At 38.7% G+C, this 24820-nt stretch overlaps 1 protein-coding gene and 1 long non-coding RNA gene across 4 annotated transcripts in view; both read right to left on the bottom strand.

Moving 5' to 3' along the window:
- CLYBL (citramalyl-CoA lyase) overlaps nucleotides 1–24820 on the bottom strand; it is a 222111-nt gene that overhangs the window by 160835 nt on the left and 36456 nt on the right. The gene's annotated exons all lie outside the window — the stretch shown is intronic.
- On the bottom strand, nucleotides 6531–24820 carry LOC122463720. Its single transcript, XR_006287315.1, has 3 exons — nucleotides 24807–24820; nucleotides 17790–17799; nucleotides 6531–13742 (listed from the first exon to the last, which is right to left on the bottom strand). It is a non-coding gene; the product is annotated as an uncharacterized LOC122463720 (long non-coding RNA).

Raw genomic sequence — 24820 nt, 5'->3', positions numbered from 1 at the left:
CTAAGAGAATTAATCCATGGTTACTCTAGTCATACCAAACAAAAATTAAGATTTAATTGAACAGTTAGTTTTAGACATAAACAGCCATTCTTTGACAGATGGCATTTCTGAGGAGTTCAGCAAGGACTGCATGAAGTAAATCCAAGAGAGTCAAAAATAAAATAGAAGTCTTTTCCCTAGCACCAGATCTAAATATGGTAAACTCAAGTCTAACAATAGCTGACAATTTTCTTATTTTTAAAAATTAAAAGCAATTAAATTCAGAAATATTTCTAAGTGGTCTAAAATTAATTGTAAAATTCTAATCAAAGTTATCTACATAAAGTCAGATTCAATACTATTTCAGTGATAAATCTTTACAAAACAGCAGAATTACAAAAGTCACAAAGATAAATAGAAATCTAAACTAAAGTACATCTTAAATAAACAAAAGCTTTTGTTGTTCCACTGAAAGGACCATAAAAGTAAGCTACAACATAGGAAAAGCCTTTTAAACTGACAAAATGGCAAGCCAGAGGTCAGAGAGCCAAGCAGGTCAAGAAAGCCCTTCTTCCAAATTTGAGGATCATTCTTCTATCTAGCTGTGCCTGGATTGGTCTAATGATAAATTCCACATTAGCTCCTCCCCTCAGATGGAGCAGAAACACTTGAACTGCCTTCTGTCTCAACAAAACTTTAGTTTGCTGATTGGACATGAAACAAAGGAAAGCCAGCAGGGTACAATTTATAAGGGGACAGAGTAGCCTGACATGCTATTGTGCTCTAGAAGTATCCACAAGCTGTTAATTCCATTTTAACATTGTTAATAAGACTGTTAACACATCTGACTTTGTTTAGAGACCTTAAAAACATCAACAAACTATTGAAAGACCCACCAGAAGTAAAATATGATCTATTCAGGTAGAATCTCACATCAAAATATTATAACTTTCCTTCCCTTAAATCTTAAAACATGAAAAAATATACATGAGATTTAGATGCATGAGTCTAAACATATCTCGTTTATCATGTTAGAATATTTAGCTAAACATATTTTTCCAGACCAAATTTGTTTGCAACTACTATAATTTTTTAAAAGGAAACAAAATAAAACTGGAATTCCCCTTACACACACACACCTCTCTCTTCCCCCCCACCCCCACCCATGCACACACACAAACAAATGTGCAGATTTAATCAGTGTGGAATGTTTTAAATGAATAATTGGGTCTGACAGATTTATTGCAGTTAATTTTGCAATAGAATGGAAAAATGTTTGGATCTCAGCCTTTAAAGTATTAGGAAAACAATTAATCCATCACATAACGGAAATTCTTTTATCACACTCTCATGTCCAATTAAATAATGTCATGTAATTTTATGTATTAGAATACTAAAATTTAGGCTCAAAATATTAGGGAAATAAGATTTAATTTTTCAGAATTTTTTAAATTTGTAATTGTAATTAAGACCAGATTCTCAGGTGGGAGGTGTTTTTTTAAACAAATAAAAACTAATATTACTTAAAAACCTTGACTTCCCTTCCTCCCCCAGTTTTTCATGTCAAGAATATTTTAATAACAGAGCAATTGCAGGGCAAATCTAAAGCACAATTATCAATATTTTAAATAAGAAAAAATTTTAATTTTTACAAATACAGGGTCTGTACTTACTCAGAAATAACTCCCACTGAATAAGGATTGCACAATTTATAAATAAGTGATAGCAAACTTTTGAGATTTCAAGTAGTGCAGTTTCATTTGTCTTTTTTCATAGTGGATTATTAACATCTATAAAATTGTTTAATGTAACACCCATCTCTTTTTTTAATGTATTTTTTTTAAGAAGTTGCAAAACAAAGAACAAAATAACAAAACCAACAACCTACAAATCCACTGAAATCTGACACTTGACAAATTCATGCATTTCAGATGTTGTATAAGACTTTTTGTTTCTTAAGCATGTTACAGTAGAATTTAACAAATGTTGGTCACAAATATTTCTGCCACTGTTTTTAAAAGACTTGAGACTGAAAATGTAGTGTGCATTTTATGGCTTCATAAACAAAAATAAAATGTAATCATATTCTCAAAAGAGGGTGAAAATTTAATAGTTTAAAGGTTTAAGGGGAGTGTTCTGCTATTTTCCCTCCTACCAGTTCTGATATTCCTGAGGGAGGCAAGGAGGAGATATATAACAGACAAAAGGGACCATTAACATGTGAGAATATAGCAATATAACATTAAGCTGTGTGTTATAAAAAAGCAAATACAATATCTAATGAAACATCACCATCCAACAGATCAAATGGCAAAAAAAAAAAAAATAACAAACCCTAAACTACATTTAATGGTAGTTAACATTGTAATTCCTTATAGCCAGTTTCATTAGAGCATCACCATGATAAGACATGCAAAAATAGCGATTGCTGCAGTAATCTTGAATGGTAGATGTAAGAGGAATCATATTTGGATACCACTGTTCAATCTGTATTCCCAAATACAAGATGGTTCTTGTTTTACTGGCTTTTTACAATCTTATGTTCTAGATACGCACATTTCAGCTAAGTATTTCAGTTGCCATAACAACATCATAAATTTGTTCTCTGAATCCTTTTTAATAAAATGATTTTCGAACACTAATGCTACGATAGCCAGTACAGTTTCTCAATATATTCAGTTCACCTTTTTCTAAAGGAGTCTATTTGTTTCTGTTTCCCTAAGAAGCTCATAATCTGAAAATAATGTAACCACCTCCTCCTTTCCAGTGCTGGAAATAGGTCTGTTATAAATAGCTTTCCTGTGGTCTTCAGATCATGTTTTTAAAATAAATAATTCATCTATAGTGGCCAGTGGTCACTCTTTTAATGCTTACAAAAGGAAAAAAAGTACTGTACATGTAACCTATTATGTGAAATACAGTAAATTTCTTTACATTCAATTGCAAAGCGCTCAGACGTATTTTCAAAAATTACTTAGCTGGTATAATCCTACAGATTTCTTCTATGCACTCACTTTTGCAATTCGTATTCATTATGAAAATCAATTTTATACTGTAATTTTTAAGAAGCCTTATGTGATTTCTGTGATATCATAAGAAATAGAAACACTGGCACTTTAACATTAAATACATTGCATTCAATACCACCAACAAACAACAAAACAATGGACAACAGGATGTGACTAACAAATGCTGGGGGAAAAGTCAAGCTGTGCTTTTAGCATATGCAGTGAAACAGAAGACACTTTTTTTCCTGCTTAACATATCTATGCATTTCAATAAGTTCAGAAGAAACTCTGAATTGCTTTCAAAAGTTGCAAATTGTTGTGAATACACTGCAAAGTGGCACTATGGGAACATGACCATCCCATAATTTTGGAAGATGTTAAGAATAAATATTTTTTTAAAAAAACAGAAGAGGAAATATCTTGATTCTAACAGTTAAATATTCCTGAATTAGCAAGAGATTGTATAAATCAATATGTTCAATACACCTTAAAGGAAAATGATATAGGCAAAAGTATATATAGAAAAAAAGACTGAACAGTCATTTATAGCCTCCTCAATTGATGGTCAAAGCCAGTTAATGTTATGAGATGATGTCATTCAGAAGAAATATATAGTTGAATGGAAATATTTGTTACCTCTATTAGAGATAATACACACACACTTCCAGAGTGGCTGCATTTAAAAAGATGTATATTTTGCTTTTACCATTTGTGATTTTTCATATAACTAAAACGGGATTATCACAATGTTTAAAAACTTAAACTGAGTCTAGTTTTTAAAGGGACTCACCATATGCAAGTTGTTTAGGTACCTATATCAGAAATATTTCTTTTTAAACTATGGAAGGGAGGGCAGAGGGCAGGATAGAATTTTTCTCCCTGAATATAAAATTAAGCAGTTGCCACATCAAAAGGAAATCTTGATTCATTTTACCTGAAAAATTAATAGACTTACAACTCTACTATTATAGATTCAAGGCGTTAAAAACAGAGGCTGTGGTGACACCCACTGTTCCAGGAACAAAATGCAGCTGTGTTTTTTGTTTTTTTAAAAATCATCAGCTGTGCCTTTACAGAGGATGTTGTCCCCATCCTGATATTCACCCCAGCACCCCTTATTTCTTCCCCCTTTACTTGTTTTTCTATCTATATCACCACCCACTGGCCACAAAGCAAGATTACCATGTTACAGTAAGCTCCTCTAAACAGCAGGGCGAACTCACTGTTCCTAGGGGGAGGGGAAAGCAAGAGAGAGGAAAGACATCAGCTTAGCATTCCTCAGTTGCTTTAGATCTTTACAATTGTTTTTTTTCCCCTTCCCTCCTGGAATGAGGAGGGAAGCAATCACTTCAAAGAGGAAACTTTCTGCTTGGTGCAGAGACAGAGACAGAGTTGTTGTCTCACTGTTGTCAGTATTATTAATTAATTATTATTATTATTATTTTAAAATCCTATTATTCTTTTTGTCAGCTTGCTAATGAAGCTGTTGTTATTACTATTGAGGAAAACTAGGAGGCAATGCATGGTGAGGGAGGCGTGTGCACACCAGCAGCTCCCTTTCCAATTTGTTCCCTCTGAAGAAAAGGAAAATATCTATGACAAAAAAATTACAGTGAGCAGGCTTCTTGCTTTCTCAATTAGCATTCCCCACCCTGTGGCGTGTATGCATTATGGAATTCTGGGGTGCATCTATTCAGTCACAGGATAATATTCTGCAGTAATCGATCATCTTCCATCTGAAAATTTCAAAGCACTATGCAAACATTAATTAATTTATCCTTAGCACCCCTGAAAAGTAGGGAAATAGCCCCATTTTACAGATGCAGGATGCACAGAGAAGTTGGTGACTCACCCAAGATCTCACAGAAAGTCTATGGCAGAGTGAGGAATAAAATGTTAATCTCCTGACTGTATGCCATGTGCTTTAAACACAAAAACAGCCATACTTTCTTTTTGCAAACCTTTCTTTCATTGGTTTCAGAGTAGCAGCCGTGTTAGTCTGTATTCGCAAAAGAAAAGGAGGACTTGTGGCACCTTAGAGACTAACAAATTTATTTGAGCATAAGCTTTCGTGAGCTACGCCTCACTTCATCGTATGCATTCAGTGGAAAATAGAGTGGGGAGATTTATATACACAGGGAACATGAAAAAATGGGTGTTACCATACCCACTGTAACGAGAGTGATCAGGTAAGGTGAGCTATTACCAGCAGCACGGCGGGGGGGTGGTGGTGGAAACCATTGGTAGTGATGATCAAGGTGGGCCATTTCCAGCAGTTGACAAGAACGTCTGAGGAACAGTGGCGGGGGGCGGGGGGGAATGAACAAGGGGAAATAGTTTTACTTTGTGTAATGACCCATCCACTCCCAGTCTCTATTCAAGCCTAAGTTAATTGTATCCAGTTTGCAAATTAATTCCAATTCAGCAGTCTCTCGTTGGAGTCTTTTTTTTTTGAAGTTTTTTTGTTGAAGAATTGCAACTTTTAGGTCTGTAATCGAGTGACGAAAGAGATTAAAGTGTTCTCCAACTGGTTTTTGAATGTTATAATTCTTGACGTCTGATTTGTGTCCATTGATTCTTTTACGTAGAGACTGTCCAGTTTGGCCAATGTACATGGCAGAGAGGCATTGCTGGCACATGATGGCATATATCACATTGGTAGATGTGCAGGTGAATGAACCTCTGGAGAGTGTGGCTGATGTGAATAGGCCCTATGATGGTGTCCCCTGAATAGATATGTGGACACAGTTGGCAACTGGCTTTGTTGCAAGGATAGGTTCCTGGGTTAGTGGTTCTGTTGTGAGGTTTGTGGTTGCTGGTGAGTATTTGCTTCAGGTTGGAGGGTTGTCTGTAAGCACATACTGGCCTGTCTCCCAAGATCTGTGAGAGTGATGGGTCGTCCTTCAGGATAGGCTGTAGATCCTTGATGATGCGTTGGAGAGGTTTTAGTTGGGGGCTGAAGGTGATGGCTAGTGGCGTTCTGTTATTTTCTTTGTTGGGCCTGTCCTGTAGTAGGTGACTTCTGGGTACTCTTCTGGCTCTGTCAATCTGTTTCTTCACTTCAGCAAGTGGGTATTGTAGTTGTAAGAATGCTTGATAGAGATCTTGTAGGTGTTTGTCTCTGTCTGAGGGGTTGGAGCAAATGCGGTTGTATCGCAGAGCTTGGCTGTAGACGATGGATCGTGTGGTGTGGTCAGGGTGAAAGCTGGAGGCATGTAGGTAGGAATAGCGGTCAGTAGGTTTCCGGTATAGGGTGGTGTTTATGTGATCATCGCTTATTAGCACCATAGTGTCCAGGAAGTGGATCTCTTGTGTGGACTGGTCCACGCTGAGGTTGATGGTGGGATGGGAATTGTTGAAATCATGGTGGAATTCCTCAAGGGCTTCTTTTCCATGGGTCCAGATGATGAAGATGTCATCAATGTAGCGCAAGTACAGTAGGGGCATTAGGGGACGAGAGCTGAGGAAGCGTTGTTCTAAGTCAGCCATAAAAATGTTGGCATACTGTGGGGCCATGCAGGTACCCATAGCAGTGCCGCTGATTTGAAGGTATACATTGTCGCCAAATGTGAAATAGTTATGGGTGAGGACAAAGTCACAAAGTTCAGCCACCAGGTTTGCCGTGACATTATCGGGGATAATTTCATTGTTTGTGGAGACAATAAACAGTATACCCTTCCAGTACAAAACACAAGGCACAGAGAGGAACCAATAAAAGAATGAATTCCTCATCCCTTATATTCATCCTAGAGATAGATGACGATAATGCAACTCATGGTCACAAGCATGCTTATTTTATATTGTGTATTTTAGACAACCTGTATTCCAAAATGCCTTACAATACAATTAAAGAATTAAGTAACATCAGGAGAGAGAAAATAACAGATATGGGCAAGGGGACATAGCTGTTCAGGTAAGATTTGAAAACAGATGAGTCAGTTTGGCAGAGGGACACTAGAAGGATGTTCCTGACAGTAAGAGCTGCAAAGGAAAAGGTTCCTGCACCAATAATAGCCAGACTGTATGGAGAGACAAAAAAGAGACAAATGTTAGATGAACTGAGAAAGTATGGAGGAGACTCGAGACAGGAGGCCAGATTTTCGAAGGTTTTTAGATGTCTAAAGATGCAGATAGGCACCTAGTGAGATTTTCAGAGTCTAAGCAGGTTCCTCACTTAAGTCCCATTGAAAACAATCCTAACCTACTTAGGTGCTTTTGACAGCCTCATGAAGTGCCTATCTGCACCTATAGGCACCTAAATACCTTCAAGAATCTGGCCTATGATTCCCGAATTAGGTTGTTGTAGCCCCAGGAAGAGTTTTAAGAACATGAAGCAATATTACCAACCTCAAAAGATCAAACGTCATGAGTTGGGCCCCCCCCAAATTATGAAATTGGGTTAAAATCGTGAGATTATAAAAATAACAATGCTGGAGTTCTTTTTATTTGTCTTCTGATCTTTGAGCATTTGGAATTCATGTTTTCAAGCTTTTCTCTTCAGCCATGAGGGCTAGTTTCTTTCTTTTTTAAAATTGAAGTTGAGATTCTCATGTAATTACCTGATTCTAGTTACTCGGGTTTTAAGAAAAAAAATTGTGAGACTCATGATAAACTCATGAGAGAGGGACAATTTTGAACTGGATTATGAAATGAATATGCATCCAGTAGAGTTGGTTTGAAGGTGAGGCTAATGTGGTCACATTTCACTGCATGTGCTAGAGAAGACAGGGGACAACAGAAACATGCCTACCAGCCGTTCTGCTGCAGTGCTTATATGTAATGAGATTTGAATAAAGACACTGAAGAATATACTTCTATGAATGGAAAGTGCTTTGAGATACTTCAGGAAAGACAACAGTAAACAATTATAATACATTCACAACTACAATAATAATGCTGCTGCTTAAGGTATTTCTTCTTGAGTCAAGGCTCGCTTTTTTAGGACTACTTTGTCAATTTGAGTTTCCGCCATAGGTTTTCATACTCTTCATTTAAATTATTCAGGACATGGTTAGGAAAATACTATTCTTGACCAAGTGCCAAACTATTTTATAAAACTCACTTTTAAAAAAGGCTATAGAGCAGATATCTCAATCATTCCTATGAACTTCAAACTCTGCAGAATAAAACTTCAGTAAACTATGGCGTAAAGTCAGAGAGAGTTTCTGAAAGATCCATCAAAAGACAATATTTGTAAAGAATTTGAACATTAGCAACCAAACTGACACAGCAAAACCATTGTATTTTTCACCAGTTTTGTTTTGTTATATACAGCTGTGTTTTCACAGATGCAAAGCCATGTGTCTTCAGCAAAAGGTCTACTCTTCCCTTCAGATGTGAATGAAGATCAAAGGTTCAAACACAGAAATACAAGATCCTTTTCCCTTTGGAACATGTTTTTATTTTTTTGCAGTGGCTGCAAACCAGAATTTCCATCTGCTGTCCTTATGCAGTGCACAGGTTAACCTTAACAGTAGGGTTTGCAATGTTGTTATCTCAGCTAAGAAGTGCAGAGATGAATCACTTTTGCATGTATGCTCTGAACAGCTCACCAAGAAGCAAAAGTAGAACTGCATCAGACAACAAACAGATTAATCTTCATGGAGCATGGTTGAAACAGAGACCCTCTCACTTATTCTTGGTAAAACATAACACTAAATTACATAAAAATATACATTTCCTTTCATCTTATGCAGCTCTTGTGAAAGAAAGATATGTCAGCTATGATCCCATATCAAATTATTGGGCTAAATTTTCTACTGGCAAAGCTTTTTTGAGGTAAATGGAGTTGCATCACTTTATTCCAACAGAGAATTTGGCCCACTGTTTCCAGCTGTATTTTGATATGCTCTCTCTTGCTCCCTCAACCAGTGTATTTTCTCAGACATTCTCTGTATCCATTTCTGCATTGCTAGTGATAAAAAAAATGCAATAACTTGATAAAAATATGAATGTTAACTGCTACTAGTTACATGATCTAATTATGGACAATTTATTTACGTTTAATAAAGAATTTTAAACAATACAGCATCTATGCCAGTTATTGTTTGTACAATAATACTGATCTCTTGCAAAAAAAAAAAAATAGGGCTGTTTTAGTTGTAAAACTAACATAAACCAACCAGAACCTATATATGTATTTAAAGAGATGCTTTTTTGTTTTGTAATTGTAGTTACTTATAAAATGTACATTGTAGGATTATGTCTGGATATTAGGGATGATTATGCTCAGCTAAAAGACAGCTGGTAAGTACAGTTTGGGCTCTTGACCGGCTCTGCTGATTGTGAAAACAGAGCCAAGTATTACATACACTTTGGTAAAGCAGTGTTATTCAGCACACAAATACATTTAAAGGTGGGGGGGAGGGCTTTTTGTCTTTCAGCCCCACCCCTTTTCTTTTATTATCAACATGCTAATGTCAGAATAGAAGAAAAGTGCCCATTTGCCCCATCAATTACTTTACAAATGCATAAATTGCCATGTAAACATTTATTTTGGCTAATGGTAAAGTAAGCTATATCAACTAAATGAGAGGATTTGAAGGTATTTTGTTATTTTTGCATTTAGTTTCCTCAAGGTCACTAAATATAAATATCAGTGCAGAGTTATTATTAGTGATCAAAAGCACCAAAGCTTTCGCTAGAACCATGTGAAAATTTCCAACAGTATTACATTTACATATTAGACCTTGTTTTAACAGTAAGGTATGATTGCCATCTAGTGGCCAGCTAAAAATGACATCATTTATGCTTTTTATGCACCACCATTTATTCTGCTTTAAAGAATTTTTTAAAAACCGCACAAATAATTGTCAGTTTTGATTAATGAACAGGAAATGCATATGGATCAACAATAAAGAATGAATATTAGAACTGTGGACTATTTTCAGTTTTACAATGGATATTTCACAAATTTGTGCCTTTTACAATCTGTGGAGCTTCTATTAACATTTAAGGGTTTCTGTGCTTCAAGAATTTTAGTGCAAATTTTTGCTGTGCATTAGAGCTCTATCCCTGATTTCTTGGAATTCATCACATGGTTTAAGTCATGTTATTACTTCTGGTTCCCCAGTTGGCTGAGATTCCTCATGTGCTCAGAAGTCATTTTCACTCTAGGAAAGGTTATCACAAACTTCTTTCTGCAAGATAGGCAGAAAAAACATTGGGGCAGATCCTCAGCTGATGTCAAATAGAGTAGCTTTATTGGCTTCAGTGAATTTACACTAGCTGAGGATCTCACCTATTGAGTCTGTTTTGATTTTCCTCACTTTTTCCCAAAACAAAGTCAAACAGTCTTGCAACTCATTATTAATATGGCTAAGGACAGTCTTTTACTCAATTTTTTGAAAACCCATAACTCTCTCTCTGAATTAGAATATTTGCAATTTTAAAAGGGAAATACTGGCAGCCCATTTTCGAAGATTAAATAGGAGAAACATGCACACTTTGGAGGCCTCTTCCTACACCCCACCCACCCCAAATGATCCACCCAGAAATATTTTCCTCTATTTGACCTCTTCCAATTTCATATTTCCTCATCACATTTTGGTATTCCTAAGAGCACCCTCCGAGAATCTGTCTTCTTCTGTCTGTGCCATTATGACAGGTGGTTATATTGTGTCTTAAAAAGCAGACACCCGTGTTACAGGTGGTGCAGAGGCATACTTCCCTATTGGGATCATCCAGATGGATGCATTGTGCTCAGCTCAGGCACAATGGCTTCTAGAGTTCTAGGCTGTGCCACTCTTCAGACACGTGGAATACACTCTGCCTTGCACAGGATCTGCTTCACTGGCCAGCGAGGAGGTGGAGGAGAGGCAATCAGGCCATTTCTCCTCCATATCCTGCCCATGTTACATAGACTAGTACAGCTTGTGTCGTCCATGCAGTCCACGGAATGCAAGGACCAGATTGCGTCTATCAACGCCACAGAGACACAAGTGAAGAGAAGGCTCCAAGCATCCTTTCTCACAATTTTGTTCCCCCTCACATATAGCCCAGCCTCTAAACCAGTTTTATGTAACTCAACCCAGTTAAGTTTAGACTACTACCTTTTTAATATCCTCTCTCTTGACTATACAGGCAGTGAACTGAATGGATTTCAATTTCTTTGAATGACGCCTACATTCTTAATTCTCCCTTAATTCTCCAGGAAACTGGACTCTATCTCAGTCTATTTGATATTATAATTAAATCTCACTATTTGTTTAGCTTGCTGTTTGCAGTATCTCCATCCTGACAAAGATTAAAGGCCTTCTCTGTTTGAAAGTAGCATCAGAACAACTCTGTACACAACGAAGAGGTCCTGTAGCTAGAACAACGAATAGCAGAGGTCATTAAGGGGTGTGGTTCTCCAAAGTAAACTCTTAATAGAGTCATAGAGTTTAATGCCAGAAGAGGCCACGTGATCATCTAGTCTGAGCTAAACCACACCCAATTACCTCTATTGAGCCCCGCGATCTGGCTTAGACTAAAGTATTACAGCCCACAGGAGACAAAACTATTGTGTGCCACAGACACTGAAAAGGAGGGACCGAGGTGCTCCAGTTCCTGAGGCAGTGGCAGGGAACCGAGATGCTCAGATGATCCTAGCAAATGAGCCATGCCTCATGCTGCATAGGAAGGTGAAAACATGCCAGGGTCACTGTCAATCTGACCTGGGGTAAAATTCCTTACAGATCCCAAAAATGGCAATGAGCAAGAACCAGCCAGCCAAGCATGAGAAAAAAGTGAATTCTCTGTACCGTCTCAGAGCACCAATCAACTCTGCCTGATGTCCCATCTCAACCTGTGGCCATCTTTGATGCTTCAGAGGAAGGAGATACAACTCCCCCCCTCCACCCCAAATACATCAGGAGGAAAATGTTTCCTTCCTGACCCCTACAAGTGACTGCCTAAAGTGCTGGAACATGAGATTTAGGGAGATAAAGACACAGGACTACAAGGGACCCCCTGGGCCACTGAGCCCAGCTCCACCACCACTGTCTACAGGCAAACCCATCATGCAATCCTACTTATTACAACAGGGTCACACCCAAATGCAAGAGGCCTGGCCTAACAGTCAGTTCTGTTTGTAGATTTTTACTACAGACAAATTGATCCTATCTCCCATATTTAATTGCGACATATAGCTGGTGAGACAGAGGCAGCTGAGAGACTAATGGAGTTAGCCAGCTGAGTTCACCAGCAGAAGAAGGCACAGAGATAGGGTTCCCCCATCCCCTCCTTAACTTTCAGGTACTCTACAAGGAAAAAACCTGCAACGGGAGGAAAATAGCACATTGCCAACACCATTGCTGACTCTTCCTCTGCCTGCACTTGTGGGGGCCCAGGCCACACAGGCATCCTAACCCTGGAGGCCTCTACCTGGGTCCTGGTCTTGACTTGCTGTGAATGCAGCCTGCATGTGCCTGATGAAGAAATTTAGGCAAGGGGAACCACCCGGTGTGAGAGGTGGTTTTGCTGGAGTCCCTCAGAAAGCACATAAGAGAGAGCTCCGAAGGAGGTGGCTTATCTACATTGCATCAGGAACATGGCGGTTTAATTCACAGGATGCACATGGAGACAAAGAATGCTAGCCAATTACAGATGGCTACAGCGGCACCAGAGGAGGAAGGAGAACTGGCTGCTCTGTGGGGAGGAGACTGGTTGCTGGCCCCCTTGGCCAGTGAACAGTGCCCCATCCCCCATCCAGGTCCCTCGTCCACCAACGTGAAGAACCAGCATGCTGTACAGGATACAGGAGTTGAGGAGCAGACCCCCAAAGGTGGAGGAGGAGGAGGAGCCACCTGCTTCCAAGCTGAATGTAGTTATTTTTTGTACATAATTCTATATTTGTAAGTTCAACTTTCATGATAAAGAGATTGCACTACAGTACTTGTATTAGATGAATTGAAAAATACTATTTATTTTGTTTTTTAGAGTGCAAATATTTATAATACAAAATAAATGTAAAGTGAGCACTGTACACTTTGTATTCTGTAACTGTATTCTGTTGTAATTGAAATCAATATATTTGAAAATGTAGAAAACATAGAATACCATTTATTTAAATATTTTTGTATTATTGTTTAACAGTGCTATTAGTCACGCGATTATTTTTTTTAATTGCTTGACAGCCCTAATTCCCGGGTAACAACCGCTGGGTAAAATTTACATTAAGGCCAGACAGCTATGTATTGATAGAAGAAACTCATTCTTCCCAGGTACCTTTTCCTGTGGATGCCTCAGCAAGAATATTGGCAATAGCTACTCCCTGTGAGACATCAAGACATGTGATATGCTCATGTGACCCTGGACTCCATCTTGAGCCAGCAATTTTCCATGTACCTGGGCTGTGAGCACTGTTCCCTCTAAGCTGTGCATGTGTGTGCGCGCACACAGATCCTAAACCCCACACACACAGCGAAACACCGCACACACAAAAATCTGCACAGAAGCAGAACAATTTGCACAGAAGAAATTTTTTGTGCACACAGCCTGTCAAAAATTAGAGGGAACATTGGCTGCGAGCTTTGTTTGAGACAGTAAATTTCCAGGCACATGACAAAGGCTATAAAAGACCCCTGAGATATCTCCATTTTTCCTCTTTCTTGCCTTGAGTCTCTGGACTGTGGATTTACAACGAAAAAGGAGCATTTTGAACTATGGACTGAGGACCTTCCAATCTTTTGGAAGTCAGAGATTCTTTACAAGCCAGCAGTCTATTCCATCACTGCTATAAACCTGATGTAAGGACTTTGCAATTATTTGTGTCTCTTCTTCTTTTATTAAACTTTTAGTTTTTATCTACTTCAGCATGATTATTAGGTAAGATCTAAGCTATATATTGACCTGGCTAAGTGGCTGATCTCTTGGGATTAGAAGAACCCTATATTTGATTAAATTGGTTTTCAGTAACTGCTCATCATAGTCCAGTGTCTGGGTGGTGAAACCAGGGCTGGAATGCCTAAGACGACTGCATTTTTGATTTCTTGTTAACCAGTGCAGTGATACAGAAGTATACTTTTGTTACTTGCTTCGTATAATCTAATGATAGGGCAGACTCACCCCAAACTGATCGTTATTCTAATTCTTAGCATGTGTCCTGAATTTGGTATTCTCATTTGTGACCCACTGAGGCATGGTGACAGAAGGAAAGACAGGAAGAATAGTAAGAGGCCAATAGGGTTCCAGTAGGAGCTCTTTAATGACCTGAAAATCAAAAAGGAATCCTTCAAAAAATGGAAGCATGGAAGAATTGCTAAGGAGGAGTACAAAAGAATAACACAAGAATGTAGGGACCAAATCAGAAAGGCTAAGGCACAAATGAGTTACACCTATCGAGGGACATAAAAGGCAATAGGAGGCAATTCTACAAATACATTACAAGCAAGAGATAGACAAAGAAAAGTGTAGGTCCTCTACTTAGTGGGCAAGAAGTAATAACTGTCGACATCAAGAAGGTGGAGGTGTTCAACGCCTATTTTCTTCAGTCTTCACTAAAAAGCACCTAGGAGATAACAGGGTTATAAGGAATAGCCAGCATGGATTTGTCAAAAAACAAATCATGCCAAATCAATCTAATTTCCTTCTTTTATAGAGTTACTGGCCTAATGGATAGGTAGGAAGCAGTAGACGTGATATATCTTGGATTTTAGTAAGGCTTTTAACACAGTTGCACATGACATTCTCGTAAGCAAACTAAGGAAACGTGGTCTAGATGAAATTTGTATAATGTGAGTGCACAACTGGTTGAAAGACTCAACTACTCAAAGAGTAGTTATCAATGTTTCACTGTTAAACTGGAAGTGTGTAGATAGTGTGTAGATGGAAGTGTGTAGATAGCGGATCAGTCCTGGGTGTAGTACTGTTCAATATTTTCTGTCTTGGATAATGGACTGGAGAGTATGCTTATAAAATTTACAAAGGACACCAAGTTGGAGATATTGCAAGCACTTTTGAAGTCCAGGATTAGAATTCAAAATGACCTTGACAAATTGAAGAACTGGTCTGAAATCACCAAGATGAAATTCAATAAAGATAAGTTCAAAGTACTACACTTAGGAAGGAAAAAATCAAACACACAAAATGGTGAATATCTGGCTAGGTAGTAGTAGTAGTGCTGAAAAGGATTTGGAGGTTATAGTGGATCAAAAATGGAATATGACTCAACTATGTGATGCAGTTGAGAAAAAGGCTAATATCATTCTGGGTTGTATTAACGGACGTGTCATTTGTAAGATATGGGAGGTAACTGTCCTGCTCTGCTTAGCACCGATGAGGCTTCAGCCGGAGTACTGTGTCCAGTTCTGGACACTACACTTTAAGAAAGATGTGGACAAACTGGAGAGCCCAGAGGAGAGCAACAAAAATGATAAAAGGTTTAGAAAACGTGACCCAAGAGATAAGGTTAAAAAAACTGGGCATGTTTAGTCTTGAGAAAAGAAGACAGAGTGGGGACCCAATAACAGTCTTCAAATATGTTAAGGGCTGATATAAAAAGAACTGTGATCAATTGCTCTCCATGTCCACTGAAGGAAGGCCAAGGAGTAATGGCCTTAATCTGCAGCAACGGAGATTGAGGTTAGACATTAGGAAAAACTTTCTAACTACAAGAATAGTGAAGCACTGGAATAGGTTTCCAAGGGAGGTTGTGGAATCCCCATCATCTGAGGTTTTTAATAACAGGGTGGAAACAAATACCTGTCAGGGATAGTCTAGGTTTACTTGTTTCTGCTTCAGCGCAAGAGGCTGTACACGATCTCTCAATGTCCCTTCCAGCCCTCCATGTCTATGATTCTGTTTTTTCCATGCAGGACCCTAAGCCCTGAAGTGATACTTCTAGACTGCAGTGCAGGACCCCTGTACTCTCCAGAATCCTGTGTGGGATCCCATTGAGACACCCTAGATACAAGTAAAAGACTTCTTTTAAAAAAATAGTTACTATGTTTGCCTTCTCCAGTCTGTAAATAGTTTAGGATTAATTTCATCTGGCTATGCCATCTTGAATACACGTAACTTATCTAAATATTCTTTAGCCTGTTCTTTCCCTATTTTAGCTTGCGCGCCTTTCCTTTCCCCTTGTTACTAAGATTAAATATATGAAGTATCTCGTCACCATTAACTTTTTTAGTGAAAACTGAAGAAAATAGGCATTAACCACCTCAGCCTTCTTGATGTCGACCATTATTACTTCTCCTTGCCCACTAAGTAGAGGTCCTACACTTTCCTTTGTCTTTCTCTTGCTTGTAATATATCTATAGAACCTCTTCCAATTGCCTTTTATGTCTCTTGATAGGTGTAATTCATTTCGTGCCTTAGCCTTTCTGATTTTGTTCCTATATGCTTAGGCTATTCTTTTGTACAACTCCTTAGCAATTCTTCCATATTTCCACTTTTTATAGGATTCCTTTTTGATTTTCAGGTAATTAAAGAGCTCCTGCTAGAGCCACATTGGCCTCTCATTATTCTTCTTATATTTCCTTCATATCAGGACAGTTTGCAGTTGTACCTTTAATACTGTCCCTGAGAAACTGTCAGCTGTAATGAACTCATTTTCCCTTAGATTTTCTTCCCAGGGGACTTTGCCTACCAGTTCTCGGAGTCTGTTAAAGTCTGCTTTTTTGAAGACCATGTCATTATTCTGCTTCTCCCATTCCTTCTTTTCCTTAGCATCATGAAATCTTATCATTGCTTGATCACGTTCACCAAAATTGCCTTCCAACTTCAGATTCACAACCAATTCCCTCCTGTTTGGTCAGAAGCAAGTCTAAAATGGCTTTCCCCTTGTTTACTTCCTCCACTTTATGAAATAAAAATCTGTCCCCAGGACACTCCAATAACTTACTGGAAATTTGGAGTTTTGCCGTTTTACTTTTCCAATGCACTGGGGTGTGCTAAGATTGCAGTCTGGAGTCCTTCACTTAGGTCTATAACTGGGGTTTGCTAGAGTCCCTTGCTGTGGTCTAGGGTCTTCCACTGATTTGTGCTGATATGAGCTTCCCTTTTGTGGCAACTGCCACTCCTCCCAGCTGCAGGCAGGCAGCAGGTACTCCTAACCAGCTGATGCATCAGCAAGAGCTCCTCAGACCTGCTCCTCCAGAGCCCAGATTCTGGTATCAAAAGCTCCTGCAATTCCCCCACAGTGGCAACTCCAAGTTGGGAGTTGCTCCTCTGCTGATGGCTATGGAAGGATGCAAGGACTAGAATCCCTGTCTGCACAGCCTGGGATGGCTGATGTTCCCACAGTGCCACGAGAAGGCCATGCAGAGCCACAGCAAGGAAGCATTGTGGAGAATAAGGGCGTCACAGGAAGGCCTGCCCAAGACTGCCACAGTGACAGTACCCTGCGGCCCTCTGTTTGGCTAACCACCCTATTTTACCTTGGAGTGTGCCCCCAGGAAGTTGTCTGGGCAACGACAGAGACTTTGGGTCTACCGTGAGTCCAGGGCCAGATTAAGACATTTAGAGGCCCTAAGCACTGAAAAGATTATGGTGTCCCCCCATATGTAATTCAAAATAAAAACAATACTATACCGTAAAATAAAATTTTATTTTTTTGAAATGACACAAAAACTTACATGTATGCTGAAATTAAAATAGCTTCTTTCTAGATTTTCTGATTGCAAAATCTGATTGCAAAATTCTGGATAAGTTCATCGAAGCTGACTCGATGAAGCATGTCCGCTTCCATACACAATAGGGAAAGTGAATCAAAGTCTGTCCTAACACACTGTTGTTCTCTGAGGGTTTTTTATTCTTTTCAGCTGAGAAAAAGAGTGTTCTACGGAGCAGTTAGTAATCATCAATGTTGGAAAATACGTAGTACGATCTCTACATTTGGAAATACACATTGTATTCAGTCTTTCAATACTGTGTCATGAAGATCAATGTGACTGAATTTTATTTTTCCTGTTTCATTAAACTTTGAGCGCATATAACAGCAGAACTGCTGTACTTCTCCAAAGAGATTCATGTTCAACTCAACAGGGTATGAGTCAACTAGCTTTTGGGAACCTTGGGAATATTGTTAGTCAGATAAGTCCATATCATTTAGAAAAGAAAATCTACGTGATACTTCTTTGTACACTTCACCTCTCTTCTTCATATGAGCTTCAAGTGTATCAATTATAGCGTAGTAAGTAGGTACGCAAAATTTGTCTCTAGGATTCAATGCTGTTTCTGTTGCACTGCTATCATTTGCTTGTTTCTTCCTGAGTTGCTTGCGGGACTGGGCTTCTTTGTAGTTAGTATCAGGCAAGATATTTTTTGATATGTCTTCAAATCTTTCAAAATCATTCCTCAAAGCGTGTAAGTGGTCTGCTAATGATTGACAGAGGTCTGCACATGTTTTCAAATCCAATTCTTTTTCTTGGAGAGCTTGACTTGTGTGGTAAAAGTGTTGTAAAATTTCATTCCACATGGTCAACATGAATACAAACTCTAGTTCTTGCATCTTGTTTGCAATGTTTTCTGCCTCTCGTATAGTTTCTCCCTTTTGTGATTGGTCTTTAGCTATACTTTCTAATGCATCCACAATCTTTGAGTAGGTCTCCAGAATTGCACTTGTTGCCACTGCATGCCTCCCAGAGAGTATTAGAAAGAGATTTCAACACATGATCATTGCCAAAATATGTTTTAAGAACTGCCCATCGGTGTGTTGAGGCAGAGTAAAACGTAAAGTAACTGGACTGTTGAGAAAAAACTGACTGCCACCGGACAACAATCAACAGCACTGCGGCCAGCAAGACTGAGAGAGTGTGCAGCACATGGTATGAATATAGCATATTTGTTCTGTTCTAAAAGCTTCTTCTGCATTCCTTGATAACGCCCTGACATGTTGGCAGCGTTGTCATAAGATTGACCTCTGCACTCTGAGAAATCTATTTTGCAAACTTGGCACAGATAATGCAGTACTTGATTTGCCATTTCTTCACCAGTGTGGCTTTTCAAATTGAGGAATGTTATATATGTGAAAGATCAGGTGTAGAGTCAACAGATAAACTGAAGTATCCAGCAGTACTTATTTCATCCACAATAGCTGAAATGAACTTTGTCACTCATTAGACGAATGAGTTCATCACATATTGTCTTGGATAAGTATGATGGGTTACCTTTGCCAGCACTCCCATATTTTGAGATATGGCCTGCTAAAAATGGGTCAAACTGAGCCACAAGCGCCAACAATCCCAAGAAATTTCCATTCTGCAATGATCCAAATGTATCATTTGATCCCCGGAAACCAGACCATGTTCAGCTAATGTTTGAATAACAGTTATAACACGCTGCAAGACATGTTGCCAGTATTCACACTCCCCTCTAATTTGTTCTTCCAATTTTTGTGTCAATCCAAAGCCCTGTCTTTGATTTAAATATGTCAACATTGAGTCTCTGTGAGTAGTGCTATTTTCTTGTCGTTCAATTAAAACAGTATTCCGCCAGTCACTAAATCCATCTGCAGCAAACTGGGATGTTGAAGGTTTATATGCAAAAAGTTTGCAAACAAAACAGTACACAGACCCTGCTGATGGTGAATACAGTAGCCATTCTTGAGTGTATTTCTCACCATTCGCTTTCATGACGAAAAATATTTTTTGTGGACAATATCTTGTTTGTTTGCCATTGGTAAAAATCCGACGTGATTTCTCAAATGGCCCAGTGTGGTGTTGACAGTCATTTGGTCCATGATCTATCCAGTAAGCTACATCATCAGTACTGAAATCAACCCACATACCAGGATCTTTTCTCCTATTATTTACAGCATGAGCAGGTTCAGTCTCTGACACATCCACACCTTCTAGAACAATGTCTGTTTTACCACCAGGAGCAGGATGAGCAGTTACAGTCTCTGACACATCCACATGTTGTGGAATGGTGTTTGTTTCATCAACAGAAGAAGGGTCAGTCTCTGAAACACCTACAGGTTTTGAAATGATGTCTGTGCTACTGAGAGAAGATGTTGTTTCTGATGGATTCGCTTTGAAAAAAGATATCAGCTTTGGAAGATTTTGGAAAACTTCACTAGTTTTTTGTTTCTTTTCTTCCACCAGTTTACGTTTCTGTGCTCCACTCAGTTGGTTACGTTTCATCCTGCCCCTTATCTCAGTTATCTGAACTTAAAAAAAAACAAATGACACAACGTACATTATTTTTATGTATATATATAATATATATATATATATATAAGAAAGAAAAAAATGAATCAAGTATGTATAACTCAGAAGAATATATCAATAAAACAAATTTATTGCAATACATGACAGGATCTGATTTCCTCCCATTATTTCGATCTATGTTAGTAGGACGCCCCCCTGGTTTAGGTGAGGATAAGTAATAAAAAGACAACAGAAAAACGGGGGAAGAGTGTGTAGTGGAGCGTAAGGAAGTCTAACAAAGTTCTGATTTTTCCCATGATGACTACTTCGATGCTTTTTTTGAAATATCAAATATCAAATTTTTTTTAAAAAAAAAATCTCATTTTTTGGTGCCCCCTGCTTTCCTGGTTCCCTAAGCACGTGCTTAGTCTGCCTATTGGGTAATCCAGCCCTGCATGAGTCCAGACCTCACCTCATCTCCTGATCTCCAACCTCCAATCCCTGCCTGACTCCTTTACTCGTCTCCTGTATCTAGACTTGTACTACCTCTGATCTCCTGTCTCTGACTCCAGCCTGACTGTAACCCTGATTCTTGCCTCCTGATTCCAGCCTGGTACTACCTCTGATCTCCAGTCTCCAACCCCAGCCTGACTTTGACCCTGACTCTTTCTTATTGAGCTCAGCTCTAGCGATTCCTCTGACACCTGCTGACTGATTACTGTCCCTGATGTGTAGACTCCAGCCCAGCTGTGACTGCTAGGCCAGACCACATACAGTCCCTTACAGGTTGGTGGGGAAGCAGCTATCTAAGTTGGGGTTGTTAAACCAGTCACAGGCAGCTACACTTGTGAATTTTAGTGCCACTACACTGCCACCAATAGAGGAGGGCAAAAAGATGATGGTTAAGAGAAGTGCTGGTATAGCTTACAGGCTGTTTCTGAGTCGTATGCTAACATACTCATTCTAGACAAAATTTAATGAGAATTTTTTTTCCTCAACAGCCTCTAAAATTTGTTCTGTAAGGAGCCTGTGAAAGTCTGACCCAATTTCAATCTTCCATTAGCATTCCAAATAATGTTACATCAGTCTGCTAATTCTCTTTCTCTCATAATGTTAATTTTCAATAAGTCTTGGAACACTGAGGGAGCTCTAGAAGACTGGAAGAAAGCTAAGTTTGTTGCAGTATTTAAAAGGGGTAAATGGGATGATCTGGATAATTATAGGCCTGTCAGTCCGACATAGTTTCCACGCAAGATAATGGAATGGCTGATATGGGACTCAATTAATAAAGAATTAAAGGAGGGTAATATAATTAATGCCAATCCACATGGCTTTATGGAAAATAGATCCTGTCAATATAATTAACTTTTTTATAAGGTTACTGGTTTGGTTGATAGTGTTGACACAATACAGTGAGACTTCTGTTAGGCATTTGACTTGATACATTTTAATTAAAAAAACCAAGAAAGATATAAAGTTAACATGTCACATGTTAAATGGATTAAAAGCTGGCAAAATGATAGGTCTCAAAATGTAAACAAGGAATCATCATTGAATGGGTGTGTTTCTAGAGGGATCCTGCAGGGACTGATTCTTGGCCCTATGCTATTTAACCTTTTTATCAATAACCTGGAAGAAAAAATAAAATCATCAGTGACAAAATTTACAGATGATCCAAAAAAATTGGGTGAGTGGTAAATAATAAAGAGGACAGATGACTGATACAGAGCGATCTGTATCACTTGGTAAGCTGGGTGCAAACAATATGCATTTTAATACAGCTAAATATAAATGTATACATCTAGGAACAAAGAACATAGGCCATGCTTACAGGATGGTGGACTCTACCCTGGGAAGCGGTGACTCTGGAAAAGATTTTTAGGCAAGGGTGGATAATCAGCTGAACATGAACTCCCAGTGCACCATCCAAAAGAGCTAATGCGATCCTTGGATGCACAGAAAGGGGAAACTCAGATAGAAGTAGAGAGGTTATTTTATGTCTGTATTTGGCATTGGTGTGACCACTGCTGGAATACTGTGGCCAGTTCTGGTATCCACAATTTATGAAGGACATTGATAAACTGGAGAGGGTTCAGAGAAAAGCTACAAGAATGGAGAACGAGGAAATCCATAAATCGTATAGTGTGTGAGCTCCTTGAGTCTATTTAGATTAACAAAGAGGTGGTTAAGGGTGAATTGATTACAGTCTATAAGAACCTACGCGGGGAACAAAGAGTTGATAATGGGCTCTTCAGTCTAGTAGAGAAAGGTGTAACAAGATCCAATGGCTGGAAGTTGAAGCTAGACAAATTCAGATTGGAAATAAGATGTAAATTTACAACAGTGAGGGTAATTAACCATTCGGACTACTTACCAAGGGTCATGGTGGATTCTCCCTTGAGAATAGAGATTGCATGTTTTTCTAAAAGATCTGCTCTAGGAATTATTTTGTAGAAGTTCTATAGCCTGTGTTATATAGGAGATCAGACTAGATGAGCATAATAGTGCCTTCTGGCCTTGGAATCTACATAATCAGACTGTCTGTCTATATATATATATATAGACACATACACTTACACGAGACTGGTAGCACTGCCTATTATTAAAACTTCATTTTTACAGTTGCTTATATCTTTGCCAGACTTTAACCATTTGGATTGAAATTTCCCATGGCAGATGTCTGCCTCAAACTGAATTTCTGCTAGGGAAAAATACAGTGTTTTACGCATGTTAAAAAATTCTTGAAACTTTTCTTTGAAATACTCCAGCACCCACATACTCTAAATAAAAAGTGCACAGTAATAATTTCCAAACTTCTTAAAACTTCCTAAATAAACAGTTGTTGAAAACCAAACACCACAACACAACATCCGTGGAACATAGCTGAGTTAAAGTTACTAGAGAACTTGACATTTTTCATTTCCTGGCTTTTGAACATCTACATTCATAACCTAAGATTTTTTTATTTTAAATGTATCTTCTCCTTCCACCAAGATAAAGGAAAAATATGGAAAAATCCAGAGCTATTGCATATGAGAAATTATAAATTCTGCTCATTTCGCCAGAGGTACATGTAAGATCCTTGAACGTAGTTATTGGCTTGCGTTTACAAGCTTGCAGAAAAAAAAATACTCCCTCCTGAAGAGTTTTTAAGTTGTGCAGAAGCATAAAGATTATATTTTAATACCTGTTTCTGCATGTAAATCTGTCTACACAGAAAGATTTGTGTTGAAAATTTTCTACATAGAGGCTATCTCCAGTACTAATGTAAGGACCAATCTTGTAGCCCTAGCTCAGTAAAAAAAAATCCCACTGACTTCAGAGCAAGGAATTAGATAGTTATTAACTAAGACTAGATGGTCATAAGGAAACCTCAAATGAAAGTCCACACACATATATTCAATATTTTACCATAAATCAGTGTTATATAACAACATAAGAACATGAGAATGGCCACACTGGGTCAGATCAAAAGTCCATCTAGCCCAGAATCATGTATTCTGACAGTGGCCAATGCCAGGTGCCCCAGAGGGAATGAACAGAACAGGTAATCATCAAGTGATCTTCCTAGCTTCTGGCAAACAAACAGAGACTAGGGACACCTCTCTGCCCATCCTGGCTAATAGCCATTAATGGACCTATGCTCCATGAACTTATCTAGTTCTTTTTTGAACCCTGTTATAATCTTGGCCTTCACAACATCCTCTGGCAAGGAGTTCCACAGGTTGACTGTGCGTTGTGTGAAAAAATACTTCCTTTTGTTTTGATTGCCCAAATATGGCAATCAGCTGAACCCTGAGCATGTGGGCAAGATTCACCAGCCAGATACCCAGGAAAGAATTCTCTGCAGTAACTGAGATCCCACCCCATCTAACATCCCATCACAGGCCATTGGGATTATTTACCATTAATAGTTAAAGATCAATTAATTGCCAAAATCATGTTATTCCATTATACCATTTCCTCCATAAACTTACCGAGTTTAATCTTGAAGCCAGATAGGTCTTTTGCCCCCAGTGCTTCCCTTGGAAGGCTATTCCAGAACTTCGCTCCTCTGATGGTTAGAAACCTTTGTCTAATTTCAAGTCTAAACTTCTCGATGGCCAGTGTATATCCATTTGTTCTTGTGTCCACATTGGTACTGAGCTTAAATAATTCCTCTCCCTCTCCGGTATTTATCCCTCTGATATATTTCTAGAGAGCAATCATATCTCCCCTCAACCTTCTTTTGTTTAGGCTAAACAAGCCAAGCTCCTTGAGTCTCCTTTCATAAGACAGGTTTTCCATTCCTCGGATCATCCTAGTAGCCCTTCTCTGTACCTGTTCCAGTTTGAATTCATCCTTCTTAAACATGGGAGACCAGAACTGCACACAATATTCCAGGTGAGGTCTCACCAGTGCCTTGTATAACAGTACTAACACCTCCTTATCTCTACTGGAAATACCTCGCCTGATGCATCCCAAGACTGCATTAGCTTTTTTCATGGCCATATCACATTGGCGGCTCATAGTCATCCTGTGGTCAACCAATATTCCAAGGTCCTTCTCCTCCTCCGTTACTTCTAATCGATGAGTAGTTTTGTATCATCTGCAAATGTTGCCACCTCACTGTTTACCCCTTTTTCCAGATCATTTATGAATATGTTGAATAGGACTGGTCCCAGTACTTACCCCTCAGGGACACAACTATTCATCACTCTCCATTCTGAAAACTGATGATTTATTCCTACCCTTTGTTTCCTACCTTTTAACCAGTTA

This window comes from Chelonia mydas, chromosome 1 (assembly GCF_015237465.2).
Source record: "Chelonia mydas isolate rCheMyd1 chromosome 1, rCheMyd1.pri.v2, whole genome shotgun sequence".
NCBI lineage: Eukaryota > Metazoa > Chordata > Testudines > Cheloniidae > Chelonia > Chelonia mydas.
Note: the sequence above shows the minus strand (reverse complement) of the source record. Positions and strands in the feature narration are given on the sequence as shown.